This window comes from Puntigrus tetrazona, chromosome 6 (assembly GCF_018831695.1).
Source record: "Puntigrus tetrazona isolate hp1 chromosome 6, ASM1883169v1, whole genome shotgun sequence".
Taxonomy (NCBI): Eukaryota; Metazoa; Chordata; class Actinopteri; order Cypriniformes; family Cyprinidae; genus Puntigrus; species Puntigrus tetrazona.
The window spans coordinates 22,460,708-22,473,039 of record NC_056704.1 but is presented as its reverse complement, the minus strand read 5'-3'; the positions used below and the strand labels follow the sequence as shown (position 1 = coordinate 22,473,039).

Here is a 12,332-nt window from a genome sequence, read left to right as displayed (position 1 = left end):
AGGAAGGATTATTGGTGGAAGACGATTATATAATTGAAACAGCGTTTTTGTTTCTGCTCCATTAATGGCGGTGGGGTTTAGCCCATGCTAAAAACCTCAATTATCTTGTTGTCAGTAACAGCCCACAAGGAAGCAATGCGCTCTTTATAAATGTAGGCTCGATATAAGCGCATAAGCATTTTATGCACATTGTGAATCACATAATGCGTAGATACATTGCGCCGGATATACGTTCATGCTAATAAATCCATGTAAATGCTCATATAAAAGCAGCAGGGTGTGTATTACTGTTGAAAACTCTGAATCTTAAGAAGGCTAAGCTCACAGCTAAAGTCCCTCAAGCTATATTAGCTTTTTAGAGTTAAATTAAAACCGGTAAAAAGCAAGAAATGGTGAAATAGGAAAATACGTGATTCTTAAATATTATAAAATGTAATCGCTGTATCTAACAGACTATTAATTTCAGCTTTAGTCATTCACTAAAGCTTGGTTTTCATCTGAGAAAGTAATCCTGAGCAAGTAAAAGTGCTGTTGCAGCAACTACAGACTCTCTGTACACCCAGAGAAAGAGACTTTTATTTTCTATATTGACATATTTACCTATTGAAACAGGAACTTGGATCTGGACATCGATTTGACCTTTTAGCCAGTATCCTTTAGTTTATGTCACAGCTCTACAAAACACTGGCCCAGTTTGCCACTGCTGGTAGATGCTGGAACTACACAATCAGGCACTCAAGAGCATCCATTGAAACATATCCGTTTATTCCTACAAAATGTTATTATATAACAACAGATGTTCTACAAGCCTCAATCGTTTTGAAATGCACTTAAAATGGACTTTGCTGCCTTTGACATTACAGCACAGGGTAGTCGATAGTGAAAAGGTTGGGCTTCCCCTCAAAACAAGACTTGAGATCTTATTTCAGGGTTTCCCAAATGAGGGTTTGTAAACCCCTGCCCACAAAAACATTTTTTTGGTTTGTGAGAAGAGGTTTTGAGTAGTATTTGCACTTAAGAGGAATGAATGTTTGAAGGAATGAAGAATGAAGACTGGAGGAATGAATGTTTGAAAAGTGAAGAATGTGAGACATAAATTAGTGCTGTGACTTTTAGTGAAAAAAATCATTTTTATGAATGTATTACTTAAAATATATCTCGGTTTCCATTTTTTTGTAATTAGAACTTGTATTATCATCATCATCATTATCATTATTATTATTATTAAATACTTCTCAGGAGATACTTAGGGACCCTTTTTAAAGCAGATGAATCCTGCATTAAGGATGCTTAAGATATTTTTGTAGAATATGGGTTTATACTTCATAGAATCACTAAACAGGGAGCCACAATACTATCCACATCATATAAATTATTTACTTGAATCAGAATCAGCCACATTTAACTGTTTTGGTTTTAATTTAACTATTTAAAAGGTTTAGATATTTAAGTACTTAAGAATATTCTTAAAACTAAAGTGCCTCTTTCTTCATCATCACCATCAAATTGAATAGCAAATCCAATAGACGCCATACCGCTTGACTAAAGTGGCCAGATTCAAGTGACAGCCTGCCGAGATAAACAATTTACCTCACTGACTGCTTCAAGCCTGGCGAGTAATTGTATGTCTGTAAATGGAAATGTGATGAGTAGAAATAAGGACACCGACATTAAGTTTCTGCTACGGCTGAAATTACAGTTCTTTTAAATTTGCCATCACCATTTTAAGTCCTGAAAATACGAGAACTGGAATGATTGCACAGTAATCATATATTTGAAATGTGGTGGAGAATTAAACAAACAACGGTAAGTGGCTCATCAGTGAAGAGAATCTCACTTTCCACATACATTATCAGAGATATATTCACTTTAGTAATCAGTGCACTAGTGGTGTGTCTAGTTATCAGTGGTGTTGTCGCCTTAAGCTGTTAACTTGTTTAAGCCCAAAGTTCCTTCGTTGGCCCTTTGACATTTTATGTCTCCCTTAATAATTTTCTCCCCCTCACACGGGTAGATTACAGTCTAATTGGCACACATCGGGCCGCATTCCACATAATGGTAGATTGTAGCCTGTTCTCAAAAACTCCCACTCACCCATGAAAATTCTCCCGTGGGAATCCCGTACAAGACTCGTCCTTTAGTACATCCACATTAAACCTGAGAATGAGTCTCCATCTGTGAGATTCTTTCAAGCACAAAATAATGAGCTTCTACTCTGTGTAGCCATGCCGAAAATGAGCCATCATCTCTATACCCCAGTGGAACGTGAGCTACTATTGTCTCCAAGACCTTGTGCTCACGGACCATCCATCCTGGTTCCGACGACTCTCCCAGATTTCATCATTGGACTAGACTGTGGTCCTCATCAGGGATCCAGAAGGTCCCAACCCAGAATTCAGTTATTAAGTTCCTCATGAGCCAATGTAAACGAGCTCCAGAGGACGGCCACGCATAACTCTTGTTTTTTCGGTGTTACTATATAAAGTTACGAGTCAATACGTGCGATGCGAAGACGAATAGTGCGCTGCAATGTAATATAGTCGAGCATATTCAGGCAATGCCACAAGCAGTTACAACTTCTCGTAGGGACAATACCAATGACAAAGTTGGCGCACAATAACCAATGTGTCCAATAAAGGGAGGAGGCACTTCCAACTAGGCGCTCCAAATGATTTATGGACTGCAATCGTAGGTCCATGTTGGGAAATCAGGATCCCCTTGCCAAGAACATTGTGTTCTGGTTCAATACCAGCTGGGGACTGCATTACGGCCGCTATCTCTTAAGCAAAAAAAAAAAAGATCAGATTGTGATTTATATACGTGAAGGTGCAGATGGCAGGACGGTAGATCCTCAGAATTACCTGTGTTTACAGGACATACTTTCTACTAACCCAGAGCATTGCTTAGATATGCCTGTTTGTATCTAAGGGCAATTTTTGCGAGCTTTCAAAGTCTTTGTGTTGATCTTTTTTTTTTTTCATTACACCTCAATGAAACCACAATGCATAAATCAGAGGAATGAAGGCTACTACAAAGGTCCTGAACCAGAAGTGCTGGCAGCAACAGAAAGTGAAAGAAAAGCCTTTTCTTTTCGCAAAGCCAAGCCTGTCATGCTTTTGGGCCACATTATGAATCCATTCCGGTGCGGAGAAAGAGGAAAAAGGCTTCCCCGAACCACTACAAACATAAACAAGCCGACTGCGGAGAAAACGAAGGCACGTTGTGGCCCTGAAGATAAAGTTAAATCAATCACACCAATGCAAGTGTAATAGAAAAAGACAGTTTAAAGGTTCGGAATAATCACAGATGTCATGAGTTATTTTTCACTTCGGCGGAACATTGTGTTGCCTTGGAAAATAAAGAGTAGAGACGTTTTGACGATAGAACAAGCTGGGGCTGATGAATGGAGCGCACAGACTACAGCACGAGATAGGCCAGAGAAAATGTCAAAGACCATATGGAATACGAGATGTACTAGTACTTCAATAAAAAGCTGCAACACTTTTGTGTTCAAAATGTCTGCGGAAAGATAATGCCATACAGTGAATATTTAAACTCATTGTTCACTCAAAAATGAAAATTCTGGTACTTACCTTCATGTTGCTCCAAAACAATATGCTTTTCTTTCTTCTGTAGAACGCAAAAGAATTCTTCAAGATCGTTTTGGTTCCATATAAAGAAAGTCAGTGGGGTCCAAAACAACACTGGCCCTGATGGCTTTCATTGTATGGATAAAAAAAAAAAACGCATGGAAAACATTTTTAGAATATATTTTTAGTTTTTTGTTTCACAGATGAAAGAGTAATGGAAGTTTGGAGAAAACAATGAAAGAATTTCCATTTCAGGGTGTATTTTCTATGTAAATTAGTCTCCTATATATATATATATATATATAATATTTCTTACAACATTATATTTCTTACAATATTAAAGCCTTGTTCTAAAGTTTCACACTATTTGTTTAGTGCAATTAGTCTTGTAAAATTCATATCTGTTTAAAGCAATTTCTAGATATTTTAGAATATTTTCAATTTCAAAAGATTTCAAAAGTTTATAGAATAAAATAATAAAATAAAATATATCTTCAATTAACCTGAACCTGAAATACTTGACTAGTGACATTCAGTGGTCAAATATTACTACAATCAGTATTCCATATATTACATTTGATAATGCACTGGCAATGCATAGTTAGACATTCATTTTTCACTAAATGTTTCCCTTATAAAAACTCATTTGCTAACCCAAAGCATAAACAAAGTGGAATGCAGCATCATATTTTGCCTGTGATTGCAAGGTTTCCTGATTTGCACAATTCCTTTAGTGGCTCTGGAGCTAAGACAACACAGACAGCGTGTGCAAATAAATAAAGCTATCAACAATTCATTCGTCCTCTGTTCCCTTTTCAGCTGTCAAGTGAAATGGCACCATAAGACCATTGCTGCGGCACTAATAGTCATGGATAATCAACACTCCTCCTCACACACACACACACCTCCATCCTCTCTTACTGCGTTTCATTGAATGATTAGCACTAAGAGGGACAGGCTTCGCTTTATTGCAGATGTAAGCAGTCCATCAAAGAAACAGCTCATTAGAAATCTATTTAGTGTTTACAGCTTTAATCATGACGGTGACTTTTTAAATATCTCCCTAACATGCGTTCAGGACTTTTTCCAAAGCTACTGATTGAGATGTCGTTCGCTAACCCAATTTGAGTTGATCAGATCATCTAATATTTTTTTTTCACTACTAAACAGGCAAAACCGATAACATTTTTTCATCCAGTCAATGTGATGTAACACATATCATGCAAAAGTCAATCTGATGAGTTCCCGTTGATATTTCATTATTACGCCACAAGCAAAATTCAGGTTTGAGTACACAGAGCTGCATGCAATTCCTTTCTTGTGGGCTCTTTAATGGCTGTGGATATTGATCCATGAGCGCCGTCCGCCGCTATAAGTGCTAATTTGCTTCGTCTTTCAAAAAGCACACGACAGAAGATGGATACAAAAACACCAAATCACTTAATAAACTAACCAATTCCGGTGTATTTTCTCTGTTTGTCATATGGTAACATTAGACTGTAAACCAACAAGGGATTTGTGACATGATTTATTGTAAATCCTGATTAGCTGTTGGCGTGTTAAATTACTATGTATAAAAAGATCAGAATATAGATTGATTCATTCGATTTTACCTGTGGCCAACAGAGGGCCCTCCAAACCTCTGTGGTCCCAAGATTTTAAATTGTTCCACAAACAAGAAAAAAAAAGAAGTGAGAAATTCACTCAAATTTACCCTTAATTACCATTATTTCTTATTAATTGCATATGTTCTTTCTTTATTTTTTTTGGCTTGAGCCAGGTGTGAATGAGAGTGCCGGATTTTGCTATGTACATGCTATTGGATTTTTCTTAAATAAAACTGAGATATATGTGATAAACCTACAGTTGCTACGTACATGACTCATACTCAAAAACCACTGCCATACATTGCTCTATAATTAGAGGTGCATCTTATTGCAGAGAGGTCTGCAAACCAACACACACACACACACACACACACACACAAAAAAACAGAATATGATTTTTGAAGAATAAGAAAACAGAGAAGATAAGAATGAAGCTAGTTAGTTAATTATTCATTTATTCATTGTGTGTGTGCTGGTTTTTGTGGTTTACGGGGACACTAATTTGTTTAATGACATGGGTATGACAGAGGTATTACGATTTGAAGGTGTTTTTTTAGGACACTGAAAATGTCCTCATAACTCAAAAAGACTTAAAAAAAAAAAAAAAAAAAAAAAAACAACAACAACATACTAAATGGTGTTTTTTTTGAAAATCTAAAAACACATGACGTTTTCTGTAAGGGGTAGGTTTAGGTGTAGAGTTGGCAAAACCACATACAGTTTTACAATATAAAAACCATTACGCCTATGGAGAGTCCTCATAAACCACAAACACCAACGTGCGTGTGTGTGTGTGTATACGTGGCATTTGTTTTATAATGACACCCCCAGAGAAACACCTTTGATCAGCATAGATTTAACCTCGAAACATGTCAAATACACTAGGTTTTCCTCAGTCGACTAGTTGCACAGGCAACCCAATGGCTAATCGATTTTGAAAATATGTAGCTTTGCTCATCCCTCATGGCTACTTCATCAGTAAAGACAAGAAAAAAAGTTCCAGTACAGCGAGTCATGACCAGGCTGGCATCAGTCTACTTTGCAGAATGGATTCAGTAATTCAACCCATGATGATGCCGGAATTTATCTCCATGGACATGAATTCCATCTCGACAAAATATGTCAAATAGAGGCTCATCGTCTTCATCACACACCACGCTGATTGATTTGGACATTTGGAGCCGAGTGGTAACATGGGGAATCACTGAAATGAATGAAGCCTCCTTTTTGCAATGGTACATTAAGCTATTTGCGGCAAGAGATGAAAAAAGTTAATACGAGACTAGCAGTTTTCCAACCGTTTCCTGTGGGATTTTTCTCAATTACATCCCCGTCGCTCCGCAGTGGAGTGAAGCTCAGAAATTTCATTCGGAGTTAATGTGATGTTAATACTTGTGCTGAAGATGACTGCATTACAAAAAGGTTGGACGAATTAACCTACACACAAAAATAGCACGCAGGTCCGCACGTATCCAATCCGATCCCCTGAAACGCAGCTAAGCCCGATGAGTCGTTTTGACTGGCATGACATTTTGACTGGCACGTGCTTGATTCGTGCACATTGGAGTGGGACACAGGGATTGTGCGGCGTGAATGCTGTAGATTAAACTCGGCACAACTCTTAACACTAGGAGAACAATAAAAATCTGTGTCATGCCGTTTGTGATAAGCACGCTCTGATGGGACTACATTATGAATGGCCTTTGTTTGTTATACATCTAAAACATGCATAAAGTTTAAAAAGGGTCAGAGAAAGCCCAGCCACAAAGGACATTTCTGTAACGGGATCATTTATGTTCCAGTAACTTCACTAGAAATGGTGCACTGAAACATTTATGAGTCTACGTTGTTGCACTTGCATGTTTAATAAAGATGCAGGGTGATTCATACACATTCAGTTACGGAAAACTATGCATGGGAGTCAACTATATTAGCCAACGGCCATTCCCACAAACACACAGAATCCAACCAACTGCATCTGCTTCTGGATGGAGCCCTTCATGTTTATTCCTAAAAAACCCCCCTGCTCATTAAAAGCAATAAAACAAATGAATTACATTCATTTCTGAAGTATATTTGCACGCAACATGAAAGTTTAACAACAAAAAGAAACTTTTTAAGCTTTGCAACTTAACTTTGTTTCTTCTCATAATGCACCAATAATGCAATGTAAATTAAACAGGAAACTTTATAATCCTCTTAACATACATTATTTGTGCTGCAAATAATTAAGAAAGACTTTCTAAAAAAAAAAAAATCCAAGGGCGCTGTTTTGGTTGTCACCGCTGGCTACGCATCCCAAAAATGAGCTGGTAAACTCTTTAAAGGTTAAAATGAGGCTCGCAAACCTCCGAATAGTTGTTAGAGCAAACTCATTAGGCTTGAGGGAGAAATTTGCATGCAAATCTTAGAAAGACTCAATGGGTATATCCTTCAATTTGAACTTTTCTCATGGACCCCGAAGCAACAGACACCATTGTGTGTGAGGAGTTCTTCTGACTTTAATTGCCATACAAAGCCAAAATTATGGCAAATATGGTTATAAATTCCAAACCAAACCTGTCACAAGACCTCAAAAGCATTTTAAAACATTAAATCCACTCAAGCCTGCAGCTGTAAACTTAATTATGGTGCCATGATTCTTTACCCATACTTCACTGGAGCCATGATAGTTTACTAGACAATTTCTTCCCCCAATAATTCCAATTAAATTGTTTTTTGGTGCTACTCTCCAAGATATCAGGCACAATTTTGCAACCATTTAAAAATGTGAACATGGAAATGCACTGTAAAACATGTCCTTTGTTCAGGAAGAACAATGGCAAGCCTTTCACCAGTTCCTTTTCTTCCTCACGACCATAAATCAAACCTTCCTTTTCAGAAAGGATGATACCACAGTAATCTCAAAGGATGTACAGTTGAAAATAGACCACTGGCAGAGGACAATTCGAAAGCTTTTTCATAAGAAAGAAACTGTGTGGCATCTCCAAAAGTTGCTGTTTGGTTCAAAACCTGGATAACGAATACTATTATTTGGATGAATAAAAATATGATGCAGGTTAATATTTATAAAGCCGCCAATAAGCCATGTTTTTCTAACGTACTGTGGCATTAACCGCTCGCAATATTTTTAGCACGGGTGGAAGAAGAGAATGATGAAAGTACTTTTCGGATGAAAACTGTACGGAACATGATAATTCCATTCCCTCTTGCTCTAAGCATTGACAGTGAGGGCTCTGATTTATTCATGAACCTTGCGCATGCTGCCAAGAAGCATTAAATCGGAGCAAGTGACTGAAAGGGTTGGGGTGGGTGGGGTGCGGCAAAAAAAAAAAAAAAAAAAAAAAAAAAAAAAAAAAAGTTGCTGAGAAAAGCAAATTACAGTTTCAAAACAAATCAAACCAAGGTGCGGACACGGCATGTCTGGCACCCTCTCCATAACTCTACTGGAAAAACTATTTGTCTCAACATGAACCAATTAAAGCATCTCCCTCTTCTAAACTCACCTTGGAAAAACACTTTGGAGAGCACCAGTCTTTGTTCTAGCAGAAATGGCAACACGTTTCTTTGAGGAGAGTGCTTCTTATTAGGGCATTTCATCATCTTGTTGGGCTTGTTAACCGAGGAATAGTAACTTTCAGTGTTTTTGGTAGTGTGCTGGAATATTTTGGCTTTTAGGGGAGCCGGATAGCATCTCCTGTAAGAAAAAAACGAACTAAATGCCCACTTCAAATACCTTCAAATGTCTTCCTTAAGCATATCATATCAGCGCCCATTGGAGATGCTTGCTAAATGTCACATAGCATGCATATCTGGGTCCACGTCTGGATTCAATACAGAATTTTCTTTTTTAACCGTGCAAGGCCTGGCAAATGACATAAAAGTCTGAAAAATCTTTTTTTGGCATATTTGATACATAGTGAGCTTTATAGGGTTAATACTGTATATTCAAGGCATCTGTTGCATCTGGCTGATAGTAAACAGTGAAAATGTAACACAACCATGGCTTCTTCCAACATTTAAGCATCCTGTTATGTATCACAAGCATGTATTGTTTTCAGAGGGAACTGGTGGACTGACACCCGACTGGAGGCAGCTGCTTATGATATGTGAGTTGTGACATGAGCAGACAGCGGTTTGCTGGAGGTGCTCAACCACAGCGCTGTACCATCTATCACTAAGATCACTATCACCTTGCTGGAGATGAGGCCTGTAGACTTCAATCCCACAGCTGGAGTGGCTTGTAATCTACAGTCTTAACCAAGACGAGCAGACAATTCCGGAGCTAAAATCTCCAACTGCATACCTTTGACAAATCTTTCCTGATTTTTCACTCATTTATAATTGCAATTATATTTTAGTCGTTCATCGATGTGCTGAAAATAAGATCTGAAAGTTATTCTGACAGTATTGTTCTTCTATCTCATAATTGTTTAAATTGAAGTTCGAAGTTCATTATTTCGTTTTCATTTTTGTCGTAGTAATTGTCCTCGTTGTGGACAAGCTCAAAGGACTTTTAAATTAACATGATATAAAAATGAACCCTATACACATCTCACAATCGCTTTCCATTTCCACTTACGTCACAAGCTAACCGATATTCAGTATTTAGCTTAGTTCGAAAATATTGCATGGGCCAAAGAAATCTCCATGACTTGAACTGTGAGATTTTTTTATCACATAAATATCCAGAAAAATAACAGAATGCACTAAATTAAAAGAAAAAAAATAATTTTACTGCAATACAAACAAAGTATAGAACCTTAAGCTTTGCAGGACTTATTTTGTGTCAGTGGGACTCGTTCACTAATAATTCGCAACATGTGCGTACAAACATGAATTTGTTCATAACCTCATTCTAACGTCAATGAATTTTGAGCATTCTAAATGAGCAACTGCACGTCTAAGGTTTGAAAATAATTTGCATAAAACACACCCAAACCATACCCGTATGAGGGCTTTCTAAGCAATCTTACATCACAGCAAACAGATGACGCTCTCTAAGGACACATTCCTGCCTGATAGCATACGCAGCAAGATCTCCTAATAAAATGCCAAGTGTGCCATTCTCAAAATCAGCTTAACACCTTTTATACAGACCTACAGTACAGGTAATTCATGTTTGGCGATCAGGAAAACGGTTGCTTATTTAGAATAAGGAAAAAGTCATATACGTAAGCATGTTGCGAATTAGGCCAACATTTTCAGTTCGCTATTATTATTAATACGAATCAAAGAGTCAGCAGAAAGGAGCCAGTGCAGTGCATTCTCAGTCCAAAATCATCTTTGGTAAGTGTGTGTGTGTGTGTGTGTGTGTGTTGGATGGGGGAGGCTGATACGTTAAGAGTTATCTCTCTGGAAAGTTGCTTTATTAGCAGATGTTAGCAGAAGGTTATACACTCAACACCATCTGGAGACACGGCAAGAGAAGCTGCTGTACTTCAATAATCAACCATACAGAATGACATCAGACATACAAAAAAAGCAAGTGCGCGCACACACTTGTCCTAATCATTATTTATTCAGCTTCTGGTATTTATACTCACGGGAATCTCAAGCATCCTCGCAAAAGCATTCAGAGCAAAAAATTAAGGGAGATAGGTAAGTGCTCTAATGCAGGGAACACAGAGGAAATAATATCACTGGCACACAACCTCGTTCGTGATAAGAAAGCATGCCGAAAAATGTATTTAACGGATGAAAGAAATCGCCTCAATCAGCAGGTTCTCTTGTTTAATTTTATACCAAGTATCCACACAATCTGTTCACCTAACTAGACTATAACGGCCTTGAACTTGAAGCACTTTTTACTGTACATCAACCGGACACATAAAGATTTCATGTAATTGAACGATGGATATCCTCCTGCCTGAACTGGCATGATCTGAACAGCTTTCCTAGTCGTCTCAAATCTCCAATGATTAGATTTGAACAGACTTTGAAAAAGTAACAACAATCACTTCATTCAATAGCAAAGTGTAACGGACCATTTGATCTCATAAAGCAGAACACAATATTCCAGAATAAAGCACTGGGGTTCACAGAGGACGCGTTCTTGAGTTCCGTCTGCTCTAATTTTTTATCATTGAAACATGCGTCAGACAGACGTCTCCAGCCGGTGCGTCGCGTCTTATGCTATTCGGTGATAGCTGTCCATTTTTTCCCCACACAAAATGAAAAAGAGTAGCGACTGAAGATGTCACTGTGTGCGTGTACCTCAACATAATTCAAGTAATAATGATTTGGAACGTCGCGAGAACGATAACAGATTTTTTTTTCTTACGGGCTGTCTCTTTAAGAAGGCAAAACTGTTAAAAAACAGCATAACTTTTAAAAACGCGTCGCAAGAACGTTCCCAACGTCTCTCTGAGTGAACGCGCCCCGCACGACGCGTATTCCAGGTCGGATACACGCACAGCGTGTCACATGCGTGTGTTTTAAAACGCTACAGCGAACAAATCTAAACAGATGCGAGTTTAAACTTACGAAAAACTCGGTCGTGGCTGATTCGTGATTCACGTAGTTGAAGAATGAACGATATTTTAACGCTATAGAGTAACAGCTGGAACGTGCAGTCGGTGTCCTTCAGGTGAGTAATTCCAGGATAACTCATAAAACGCAGCAAAACGCGTGGCGCGTATTAGCGCGGTCCCGTGTTACCGCACTACACAAGATAACATCAGTTAATCAGGTATTTTCATGTACTAAACATATCATTCGTATCTGGGTAAATGCATTGCAGTGATGAAAACGATCGCCTTACCTTTAAATCAAGCTCGGTTCCAGTAAATGCCGTGAATGGAGACAGTGGGGAGCGATGTGGTCTGCTGGAGACACGGTGAGGTCTGCTGTCCGAACTGTTGCCTGTCTCCTCTCAAAGCGCTTGTAGGCTATTCTTAACGAAACCCCTCCCCTGCTTCGCACCAGATTTTCAGGCACATTGTATTGAGGAACCGATTAGTTTGTCCAAATCCATGTGTAAATGAGCTACCTGTAATGTCGAAATGATTTGCTTATCCATATTCACCAGGCATACTGCGCATTTTTAAAGTTTTATCTGTCAGGTCTGCGTTTCCAAATATGCCACGAGGTAAGTGTTTTGCACACAATTTCTTTGTGAAAAGAGTTTTGTTTT

General features: G+C 38.3%; 1 protein-coding gene across 1 annotated transcript in view; it reads right to left on the bottom strand.

The window, feature by feature from the left end:
* Positions 1-12,105, bottom strand: part of LOC122346450 (contactin-4) — a 71,521-nt gene extending 59,416 nt beyond the window's left edge. The window contains exon 1 of the mRNA XM_043241063.1: positions 11,961-12,105. The gene's annotated coding sequence lies outside the window, so the exon portion shown is untranslated. The remainder of the gene's footprint in view (positions 1-11,960) is intronic.
* Between the last annotated feature and the right edge of the window lie 227 nt (positions 12,106-12,332).